General features: G+C 36.9%; 1 protein-coding gene across 6 annotated transcripts in view; it reads right to left on the bottom strand.

Moving 5' to 3' along the window:
* The window catches only part of LOC114654402 (probable E3 ubiquitin-protein ligase HERC1), a 195758-nt gene extending 186887 nt beyond the window's left edge, over positions 1-8871 (bottom strand). For all 6 annotated transcript variants that reach the window (XM_051930060.1, XM_051930063.1, XM_051930064.1 and 3 more), the window contains exon 1: positions 8603-8871. The gene's annotated coding sequence lies outside the window, so the exon portion shown is untranslated. The remainder of the gene's footprint in view (positions 1-8602) is intronic.
* Positions 8872-12393: the final 3522 nt, after the last annotated feature.

Genomic DNA, 12393 nt, shown 5'->3' with positions numbered 1-12393 from the left:
ACAGCAACTGTACATGACATTTTCTTGATTTAAAGTTCACTCTCAATCAGTTTGATTTAGAGAGATATTTTTAGAAAAATAACTTGGGAAATGCATTATTTACATTCTTCACTACAAAGAACTATTAAAAGCTATTATGAGAGAGGAAAAAATCCCAAGATTGCGGTAGTTAGACTTTCATTTCTAATCACATTCCTCCATATTCATATGATATAAAACACTTACAGCTAATTACATTCTGGATCATACATATTCTGAAAACACAATATATAGAAAATTGGGAAACTCTGTATTTATATAATATCAAGGATATGTTAGCAGTGGATGTCTCTCAAGTTTCATACACCATTTTGTTTTTTTATGAATATGCAGACTCACCAAAATATATATATATATGTATTACAGATCATTTTTCTGACTTTTATTTTTGTCAAAAATAGTTTTTAGATATATTTTAAACAATCTATCCTTCAGCCATTTTCAAATATGCTTTGCACCATTTTGAATTATCTCACAGCTGGATCTTATTTAACAAGGGCCAAAAACCCAATTTACTGATTTTTTTTAATCTTTTGAATAAATCATAAGAATATTATCATTTATATTGAGATCCCAGGGCCTTACTTTTTAGAACAATAAAGCTACCAAACTCTTATATAAAGTAGGTTTCCTCCTTGGTGTTAGTTTCTTCCTGCAATCTATGCTCATCCAGAACAGACTGTTGTTTTTTTAATCCTGTACCTACTTTTGAAATAGTTAAGTCCCCCATTATCCTGCAGTGGAAGGTAGGTACTATTTATCCACCCATTTTTCCAATTTAACTTATTTTCTAGCCTGCCAGTCCAGTCTATGTCCAATGGAGTGGGCACTATTTCCTCAATACAAGTGAGGAGCCAAAACCGAAAAAGGCTTCACTCCATCATACAGCATGCTCACACACATATTTTCACTCATTCATACTATGTTAATTCAAAATAATTTATCAACTTGCCATGCATGTTTGATTGTGAGATGTGATAGAAAAACTTAAGCAGGCATGAAGAGAATATGCAAACTCCATACAGGTAGTGCTTGGGTCAGATATCCAACCCAGATGCTGTGAGGTAGCATTTTTAACCACTGCATTAACATGGCCTAGAAAATACAGAGATTGATTTTGGATCTATTAAATTGAAAAGTTTCAATTTAAAACAAGATAGTGTTCTCTGCATCAACTGTAATATAGTGAATGGCTTTGTAAGAAAAAATACTTTTAATAAATAAATATATAAAAAAATATATTTTAAATAGTATGGATATCATTAAACAGTGAGCTGTGTAAACCACCTTAAATTATATACAAAAGCTTTGACAGTGGTAGGAGCATATGTAAGGGCAAGCATTGTAAGTATAACTGGTCAGGTTTCTTCCTTGCTGTATAAGTAAAGATCAAATTTTGTCTTAAGTAACTTAGACGGTTGGTTCCCTGTTTAGAAACATGACCATTTCAGAAGACAGACTATATCAATGTGCCATACATGCTGCACATAGGGTCACTAAAATTTATTGCCCAAGCAATCTAATATTCCAATGGTATAAAAATAACAGGGTGTTTCCAGTTGACTAAAAGTCAACTCATATTTCTTCTATAGAGGGCAAGTACAGTTATCAATGATAAGTAAGTTAATTCATTATAACCATATATTGAATTTGTTTATAGAAACACTCATAATTTAGATATACTTTTATAACACCAAAGAATCAATGATGAGTTTTTATACAATTCACTACAGAATCCAGCTAAAAACGTATTGTTTAACGTTTTACAAACGTTAAACAATAAAATAAATTTCTCAATTGGGAATACATTAATTGGAATTAACCTAGTCATGATTGGTACTTACAGGACCTATTGGTTTATTTAGAACTGCATGACAACTAAACTTAACATATGAAGGGCCACAGCAAACACCTTCTCTAAATAAAAGGCTTATGTGTTTGTCTTTCTGAACCTGCTGTTAACTAAACTTCTTTCTTCCTCTTTAGGAAATCAAAAAGAATAATTGTCCTATAATATTTGGTAAATCTGAATTTGTTTCAAGCATTTATTTTAAACTCAAGACACTCAAATCCTAAAACTTAATGATAACATCATGTAATGAGCCTTACAAAGCTTTGCTAGACATCAAACCTATGGTTAACTCTAAATTCACAGGTCAACTGCCTAAACAATAAATGAAAGTAAGGGAGTATAATTAAAACCAATAATTCAGTTTTAATATAAGACAGGTTACAATGAAAACCTGCAGTCTTCCATGAATAAAGTAGCACTGTTGTGTAGAAATATGGAAATGAGAAAATGCTATATTCCAAGAACAGCTAAACAAAAACAATGTTGAATTTTACAAACCTGTATAATTTTAAGTGTTAGGAATTATTGCTTCATGGATTAGATTCATATTCTCCATAAGTAAATTTAAAATCCTATCAAATTTCTAAAAAGATTTTCAGTAATGTATTTTCATCTAGTGGTTATTGTTGTTGGTTATTTTTAGTATACAGCGGAGTTTTACTTAGCAATCCAAGAAAAGGTACAAGCAATCTATGGGGAATACTTTTAAACAGCCTGATGTATTAACTTTATTATACTTTTCTCAGCAATCTGAAGCTCTACAGTAAATAATTTTAATCGGAGCTTGGCCATATAATGGAATTAAAATTTTTTGGTTTGAGAATACTTACTTATAAAAACCTGATTAACAAGAAGATACATCAAGTAAAATGAAATCTGCATGGTAATCCAATGTTTAAAGCATTAGGCTCTTGAAAACACTTTCTTAAATAAATCTTACACAAATGAAAGAACAATTTACTCTTACTAAATAGCACTAAGTAAATGTTAATCATCAAACCACAAATATATGAGGCCTGTTATTTCCAGGCAGAAGCAGATGCAGTGACATTGCTTAAGGACTCAAAGAATACGCAACTAAGTCCTGCTTATACTGTCCTAAACATAGCGTCTTTGATTTAAAGGCATCAATACTGTAGTTCCAGGTTTATTATTTTGTATAGCAGTGCTGCTAAAATGTGCTTAGACCCTGATTCAAGTCCAACCTCAGGGGCCCCTTTTTTATTTATTTCATGTTCACTTCTTTATTTTGGTTACTTCTGTGAATCCCAATGTCTCTCAATAGTCTAAAACCATAAAGTTAGGTGCACTAAACTATTCTACACTGGCCGCTTGTCTTTAACTGTGGGTGTGTGTGCAAGTGGAATCCCTGTGCTGGTAATAAGTAGGTTAGGAAAAGGAAGGTATGGAACATGTTGATTTATTCTTATTAACAGAACATTCTCAAATCCACTTTTTCCATGTCAGAGTTGCAGTGGGCCAGAGCAAATGGTGGCAACATCAGGTGTAATGTGGGAGGCAAGCTTAGGCAGGAAAACACAAAAGTGCTCACCCATGTACACACTAACACTCACATGCAGAACTGCCAATTAATTTAACACACGTCTTTAAGGATGTGGGAGGAAACTAAATAAGAGACAAAAATATTTTACATGATAATTGACCTAAAGAGTTCAGTAGTGTCAAAAATGGGTTGAGGTTCCACACTTTATCCATGGTCCATCCTATTCATGTGTGTTGTTACACAATGAATATTCTACAGCAGTCATGTATTGCAAGATCTCGAACATTACTTTTGCTCAATCAATGCATTATGTACATTTGTTACAGCCCATTCACAGCTCCTTTTTGTTTAGAGGTTTAGAAGCTCACAAAGAATGTCTGAACAAGAGAAATAACCAAGCTTCCCCATTTTATGAACCATTCTAATCCATAATTTAACCATCATGGAATAAGCATTACATAACCACAGATGTGATGGGAGGGATCACAGGCAAATGTTACAGTGCATCCGGAAAGTATTCACAGCGCATCACTTTTTCCACATTCTGTTATGTTACAGCCTTATTCCAAAATGGATTAAATTCATTTTTTTCCTCAGAATTCTACACACAACACCCCATAATGACAATGTGAAAAAAGTCTACTTGAGGTTTTTGCAAATTTATTAAAAATAAAAAAATTGAGAAATCACATGTATATAAGTATTCACAGCCTTTGCCATGAAGCTCAAAATTGAGCTCGGGTGCATCCTGTTTCCCCTGATCATTCTTGAGATGTTTCTGCAGCTTAACTGGAGTCCACCTTTGGTAAATTCAGTTGATTGGACATGATTTGGAAAGGCACACACTTGTCTATATAAGGTCCCACACTTGACAGTTCATGTCAGAGCACAAACCAAGCATGAAGTCAAAGGAATTGTCTATAGACCTCCGAGACAGGATTGTCTCGAGGCACAAATCTGGGGAAGGTTACAGAAAAATTTCTGCTGCTTTGAAGGTCCCAATGAGCACAGTGGCCTCCATCATCCGTAAGTGGAAGAAGTTCGAAACCACCAGGACTCTTCCTAGAGCAGGCCGGCCATCTAAACTGAGCGATTGGGGGAGAAGGGCCTTAGTTAGGGAGGTGACCAAGAACCAGATGGTCACTCTGTCAGAGCTCGAGGTCCTCTGTGGAGAGAGGAGAACCTTCCAGAAGGACAACCATCTCTGCAGCAATCCACCAATCAGGCCTGTATGGTAGAGTGGCCAGACGGAAGCCACTCCTTAGTAAAAGGCACATGGCAGCCCGCCTGGAGTTTGCCAAAAGGCACCTGAAGGACTCTCAGACTATGAGAAAGAAAATTCTCTGGTCTGATGAGACAAAGATTGAACACTTTGGTGTGAATGCCAGGCATCAGGTTTGGAGGAAACCAGGCACCATCCCTAGAGTGAAGCATGGTGGTGGCAACATCATGCTGTGGGGATGTTTTTCAGCAGCAGGGACTGGGAGACTAGTCAGGATAAAGGGAAAGATGACTGCAGCAATGTACAGAGACATCCTGAATGAAAACCTGTTCCAGAGCAATCTTGACCTCAGACTGGGGCGACGGTTCATCTTTCAGCAGGACAACGACCCTAAGCACGCAGCCAAGATATCAAAGGAGTGGCTTCAGGACAACTCTGTGAATGTCCTTGAGTGGCCCAGCCAGAGCCCAGACTTGAATCCAATTGAACATCTCTGGAGAGATCTTAAAATGGCTGTGCACCGACGCTTCCCATCCAACCTGATGGAGCTTGAGAAGTGCTGCAAAGAGGAATGGGCGAAACTGGCCAAGGATAGGTGTGCCAAGATTGTGGCATCATATTCAAAAAGACCTGAGGCTGTAATTGCTGCCAAAGGTGCATCGACAAAGTATTGAGCAAAGGCTGTGAATACTTATGTACATGTGATTTCTCAGTTTTTTTATTTTTAATAAATTTGCAAAAACCTCAAGTAAACTTTTTTCATGTTGTCATTATGGGGTGTTGTGTGTAGAATTCTGAGGAAAAAAATGAATTTAATCCATTTTGGAATAAGGCTGTAACATAACAAAATGTGGAAAAAGTGATGCGCTGTGAATACTTTCCGGATGAACTGTATATATACTATGAGACAGAGACTGTAGAAGGAATCAGACAAGAATGAACTTGTGTCAGCCAGGTTTGCCATGCCTACACTAAATCCTTCTTTGCTCTGTGGACCAACGCCATTAATTGCCACCACCTAAGTTAAATATGGTGGATCAAGTGAAGCAGATGTTTGAAGGCTGAAATGTTTTTTTTTTTTTTTTGCTGTTTACTTTTCTAATTCTTGCTCACACACAATTAACTCTCACTTGCACACAGGTAGCTCAACCTCCTAGCAATAGGCTGTAATAGGCAATGCGTACAGTACATGTGTATCCAGACAAAGAAATAGTGTATTCAACACTATGCAAAAGATTCATCTGTTTCAGTAAAGCTTGCCAAAGATTGCCGCTCTAATTTCATAGAAACACACATAAACACACAAAATAATCAGTTACTTGCTTCACTTCAACCCTTCTCTGCTGTCAAATTCAACAGTGGCCACTCACAGTTTTTAGTTTATTAGAGCTTCACAACAATCAACCGTCAAATCTACTAAATGTACACTATTCGATGTTGTTTGCAATGATGCCTTTTATGAATACTCTGCAGTTTATTTCACGACAGGTGAAGTGGCAATCACTGCAAATTGGATTTGTAGATCTTTAATACACTACACTGTATGATGCACAACATAGAGAAAAACCAAAGAGAGACAATGGGAAAGTACAGGTAAATAATTTCTTGTAAAATAAAAAACACTATCTTTAGTACTTCAGCACACCAACATAATGGATATTTTTGATAGTTTCTGAAGTGATACAACTGAAAATAACTGCCAAGTAAGTTTATAAGTGTGAATTAGATTACTAACTACATTAGTACAGTAGTTATAATTTTTTGTTGGGTGTTACTGCCCTGCCAAGGCTTTCCTGGAGATTCAATTGCTTGGCAACAGCCCCCTACCATGTGACATTCAGTTTTTAATTTTTTTCAGTATACAAGGACATGCATCAGCAGAGGGTGTTATTTTGTTTTTATGTTATTCTAAACTACCCATTTTAAAAAGGTTTTCATTTTTATTTGTTTTCTGACCTTGCCTGTTTTCTCAACTTTTAGATACCTCTAGGATATATTACTTATCAATTTGGCTGGCAGTGTAGTACAGTGTTAAAGCTTTGGACTTTAAACCATAAGATTGTGGGTTCAAATCCCACCACTAACACTGTACAACCCTGAGCAAGTCAATTCACCTGCCTGTGCTCCAATTGGAAAAACAAAAGTAATGCAGCCAATTGTATCTCAAATATTGTAAGTCACTTTGGATAAAAGTGTCGGCCAAATAAATAAATAAATGTATTGAACATGAATAGAATCTTGCAAGCAACTCCTTAAAAAATCACATTGAAATCTGTGCATTAGGGCAGTAGGTTTCAAATGATAAAAAATACATAAACATATATTACATCTGTGATTGTTTAGGATGGGAACTCCACTTATTGTGCAGGTCAATATGAATATGTACATAGGAATCAATATAAGGATGAATAGCTCTTCAAGCAGTGCAGCAACCATTCCTTCTATATAGTTAATCTGTTTGTCAACTATTATACTAAATGTTACACTAAATAAATATCTACAATCAATAATTAAAAAGCTTATGTAAACTTTTCTTATTAACTAACTTTATTTACAGTTTACTCAGTAATAGCATATGTTATAGTTGTGGAAAGCTGAAGGCTAAAGCCATAGTATATTCTGTATACAGGAGAAGGACTAAATAATTAGTATCAGTTATGGGGAAAGATATGCATGTCATTTTGTGTATACAGAAAGATGAGGTACATAATGTACAGTATGTCTTACTATGTATACTATATATGAATGGTGTATTTTTGTCAATTTTCTAACCAGGATTTACTTACAACTGGCTAGCAGACAGGTGGGTATCTTTCCTGGCAATATTGAGCATTTTATCTGTCTATTGCAAACAATCACTTCCATCCATCCATTTTCCAACCCGCTGAATCCGAACACAGGGTCACGGGGGTCAGCTGGAGCCAATCCCAGCCAACAAAGGGCACAAGGCAGATAACAATCCTGGGCAGGGTGCCAACCCACCGCAGGACACACACAAACACACCCACACACCAAGCACACACTAGGGCCAATTTAGAATCGAAACAATCACTTTCTCACTTATAAAGCTATTCTGGGTCACAGTTTCACATATCATAAACTCATTTAAATGTCAGTGTTAGGTAAATGGACAACCCAGAAAACATCTAAACAGTCTTGGAGGAATGAGAAAAGTCAATATATGAGCAGCCAGGCTTTGAATTAAATTCAGGTCCCTTGAACTATAAGACAACAACAGTACCCATGTGCAGTACACTCATCTTTCACTACTTGCATTTTATGTTATGCATTATTGATAAGTAATTATGTACCTCCGTGGGGTCACTGCATCCCAGATTTAAAACCACTAATTAAACAAACAGGTATGGAAAAGTCACAACATAAACATTACCATGGGCTTTAGTTGATATTGGAATGTGCATTACTAAACTTGCTAAAAGAATCACCTAAAAAATTTGCAAAGCCCTCAAGGGTGGGGATAATGACTTCAGAAAAAATAATGACCAGACAGTGCTGTGCTATTTCACACACTCGCGGTTCACATGGATAGAAAAAAAGTGTTGTTAAAATTAATCGATAAGAGGAGTAACATGCATTAGATTAGCAATCTGTGATTTCTGGATTCTAATGCAACAGATAGGAGAAGGTGTGGCAAAAACACCTTCTTGACATTTTAAAGCTTGTCTAAAAAAAAAAGCAATACACACCGACTGCTGATAGCAGGCTTGCACTCCGCTGTCTTAATCTAATATTAAAGCAAACCGACACCCTATCTGATCTCTACGATGGATAAGGAACAGCTGCTAGTGGCACCCGGCATGCTTATCCGGCCACAATTTCACCCTCTAGTCGTTCAGAACAAACGTGTCGTACTTGTTCGACATTAACACTGCTTATATGACAGATGTCACAATTCCGTTCAGAGATTGTGATTTTCAAATCAAATTTTCACCAAAATGCTTTAAAAATATACATAGAAGCTCACCTCTCGTCTCTCCGTCCACACCCTTCACCTTACTGGCTGCCCCCATCGAAATGAAAACAGGATTCTTCTGGCTACACGGGTGCAGTTGGAACACAGCGAAATAAAAAAGATAGACGGCTTTTACTTAATTAGAAGACGAACCTAGCTACAGTCGCTACCACGACGCGAAACTGCTGTCTCACAGCCCTGATTATGCCCATAGTGGGTGTCAGAGCTGCTGTCAAACATCTGCTGTTTGACGGTTGCCATGAAATTAGAAGCCCGCCCTCCTCTGTGACGCAACGACTGTGCGCAAGCGTGTGAAGCTGGACGACGTTCAACGTGAGACGCGCGCGCACGGGAATCGTGTTCATAATATTAGGCGTCATCTGGCCGTGAGGGTCACGCAAGGTGAGAGTTGTTTGCGAGACAGTTTTATTTTTAGTTTCTTATTGAAAATAATAAAAACATTTTTTAAGTACTGCACGAAACATCTTTAAACGTCCTTAACTTTCTTATAACTGTTATCTAATAATATTATTTACAAGGCACTTTTCCCAAAAGGCAGGGAAGCACGATATCGAAGTGTGTTTAATGCCGACATCTCTTGTAAGTAACATAGTAGATTCGAATCCAGCAGCCGGTTGTTGCCCATTTGGAGTTTGCCTGATTTGTCCGTATGTATATTGCTTTTCAAGTTTTTTTCTCCACCGTTTCGCTAAAGACGTCCAGGTTAGGTTGACTGGCAATTCCAAGTCAGTAAGTGTGTGTGCACGCAGTGGGTTCTGCTTAGGGTTCTTTCCTCCTTTGCGTCCAGCGGTGCCAGGATAGGCTCTTCCTACGCAAACATTGAACTGTATGAAGCGGGATGACGAATGCAATGAAATTGCCCTTTAAAAATTAATTTTAAAGGTGCGTTCGCATATAATGCGAAAAGGACTTAACACGATACCCATGGTTGCCTGTCACTCTGTCTGCAAAAAAGAAAAAAGCAAGTCGGTTCCCAGTGGAGTGACTTTGTTGAAATTTGGCATTTTTGATTTTCAAGGAAATGGGTCGAGACAGTTCACTTTACGTTGAGGTACCTTCAGTAAAGCCCGATGTACGCATTTTGAAATTTCAAACTCTTTCTGAAAAACACTAGCAAATTTGTGAGATCATTTATTTTAAAGTGACTAGAACATGAAAATTTTTAAGACAAGTTTCCGAACTAACCTGAATGCTACGACCTGCTCATCTTTTTACTAACATGTAAATGGAAGATTGGTGGTGGGGGTCAAAAATCCCTGTCGAGTCATGTTCAGATTCTTATTCTGCGATGCTTAAAACGTAGAGATAAGTTAATGTCAATATGGTTTATGTATTTGTGTGCCCATCTGTGGAAAATCAAAATTGATTTTCACGACCAAAAATTTCAACTTTATTCGGAAAATTGTGTTAGTGCTCCTGGATGATTTATGTCCCAGAAAAATGAGAATGTGTTAGATCAGGGGTGGTGAACTCCGGGTCACGAGTGCCGCAGTGGCTGCAGGTTTTCATTCTTACCATCTTCTTAACTAGTGATCAGTTTTTGCTGCGGATTACTTCTTTTAATTAACTTGACTCAGGCCCCATAGTTGTTTCTTTTTCTTTAATTAGCAGCCAAACAATAATGAGACACAAAACAATCCACCACAGCTTCCCTGTGCCCATTACACAGTATCTGAAATTAAAGAGAGGTGATGGTCGTGGTAAGCTTGATCTCTCAGGTCACCAAAACATTTTGATGGTGGTCTTAGAACAGAAAAACAACAGTTTTCAAAATGTGTGCTGTGGCAGAATGAGAGCAGCAACAAGCCATGGAATTAAAGAATGGGTTTAATTAACAGCAAGAATTGGCTTCTCATTAAGAAAGTGATTGGAGTGAAATTGGTTGGAATTTGAAGCCCCAGTTTAGCTGGTCATCTTTTAGCTCATTTCACATCTCATTTCTGCTTGGCTGTCATTTAATGAAGAAAGGAATCAATTCAGAGAGCTGAACTCTTCTAACAGGGCTATTAAAGTGATGGGGAAAAAGTTAATTAGCAGAGAAAACTGGTCATTGATTAGGAAAAGGGTTAGAATGAAAACCAGTAGCCACTGTGGCACTCCAGGCCTGGAGTTCAACATCCCTGTGTTAGATCAAGTGGTTTGCGAGATAATCGCCCTGAATGCCAAGACTTATCTACATCGAGTAATTTAGGAAAAGTTGGATCTTCTATATCAAGGGTCCTCAATCACAGTCCTGGAGGGCCGCAGTAGCTGCAGGTTTATATTCCAACTAGTTTCCTAATTAGAAAGCAGTCCATGCTGATAGTGAAACTTGGTATTGAACTATTTATCTTGTTAATGTTTGCATTCATCCAAGAGCAATTTTAATTGCACTGTACAGTTTCCTTCTGTGAGAACATTATTCATGTGTTTTGTGGACCAGAATAGATTTAAACTTAATGGTCCTTCCAATTCCCCTCTCATTAATTTTTAATTTTTTTTTATCACAGAGACTTCATGGTATTGCACATTATCTGGAGAGCTGCTGGTTTATTGGTTATCTGCATCTGATTATTAACTAATGTCTGATTAAGAAAACAGGCAGCAATTAAAACTTAAATGCAGCTGCTAAAATCTGAAATAGGCAATTAAGGGTTCTGAATGGTAATGGGCAAAAGACCTAAAATTTGTGCCCAAAAAAAGTATTGCTTTAGTAGTAAATAAAAGGTTTTTAATTAAGAAATTGGTTAAAATGAAAACCTGCAGCCATAGCAGACCTCCAGGACTATAATTGAGGACCTCTGATCTACAAAGTAACTAAAATTTATCTTTGATGAATAAGGGCACTAGAGGCCTAAAGGCATAGAGTTAAACACTAACTTTCATTATCAGCAAGGACTGAGTTCTAATTAGGAAACTGGCTGGAATGAAAACCCGTAGCAACTGTGGCCTTCCGGGACCATGATTGAGGACCCGTGTCCTATACTTTGTTCCAGACTCCTGACCTATTGTTTTTGGCCCAGCATCCCCATATACTTAAACAGTTTGACCTACAGTATGTCCAACAGTAACTTCCATAGAAGTTGAAAATTTTTGCTGTCTGCTCTATTTAGTCATAGGGCCAGGCCTAGTGCTTTACAATGTTTTTGTAAGAGAAGATTTTGAGATTCATAATTTAGTTCAATATATATGTGCACACACATACATTCACACCCAAAAAAAAATTGTGATGTTAATTGAGAGCTTGTTTGCTCTACCAGAGCATATGCTGTATGATTAACAGAAAAATGAACACACAACCACCACCTAAACACTTAATCTGTAAATGTCATCATGGGCATTAAGCTGATCATGTACCAATCTCTCTACCTGTGCAGCTTGTTTACTTAATTTGACCCAATGTGTTTAGTTTCAAAATAATATTTTTTAAGATGTTCATTTGATCCTGTTAGTTTTACTCAATATTTTTGTGTACATAAAACATATGTAAATGCAACATAAATGTACTTCTTTTTGTGCTATTATTGTATAGCACAACCAGTTCTATTGTAATGTAAAATCTTTGTTGAGGTTTCCTGCAGTATCACTACAATGTAATTTACATGGATATTAGGGATGCACCGATACCACTTTTTTGGAAAACGAGTACGAGTACTTGCATTTCAATACTCGCCGATACCGAGTACTTGCCGATACCAAGTACTTAATAAAAACATGATTTAAATTTACAGGTAACAGCTTTAGTCATATAATTTAACAAAAAAAAACAAGAAACTCTCGTCTATCCACTGGGAGGTTAGGCT

This window comes from Erpetoichthys calabaricus, chromosome 7 (assembly GCF_900747795.2).
Source record: "Erpetoichthys calabaricus chromosome 7, fErpCal1.3, whole genome shotgun sequence".
NCBI classification, from domain to species: domain Eukaryota; kingdom Metazoa; phylum Chordata; class Cladistia; order Polypteriformes; family Polypteridae; genus Erpetoichthys; species Erpetoichthys calabaricus.
Note: the sequence above shows the minus strand (reverse complement) of the source record. Positions and strands in the feature narration are given on the sequence as shown.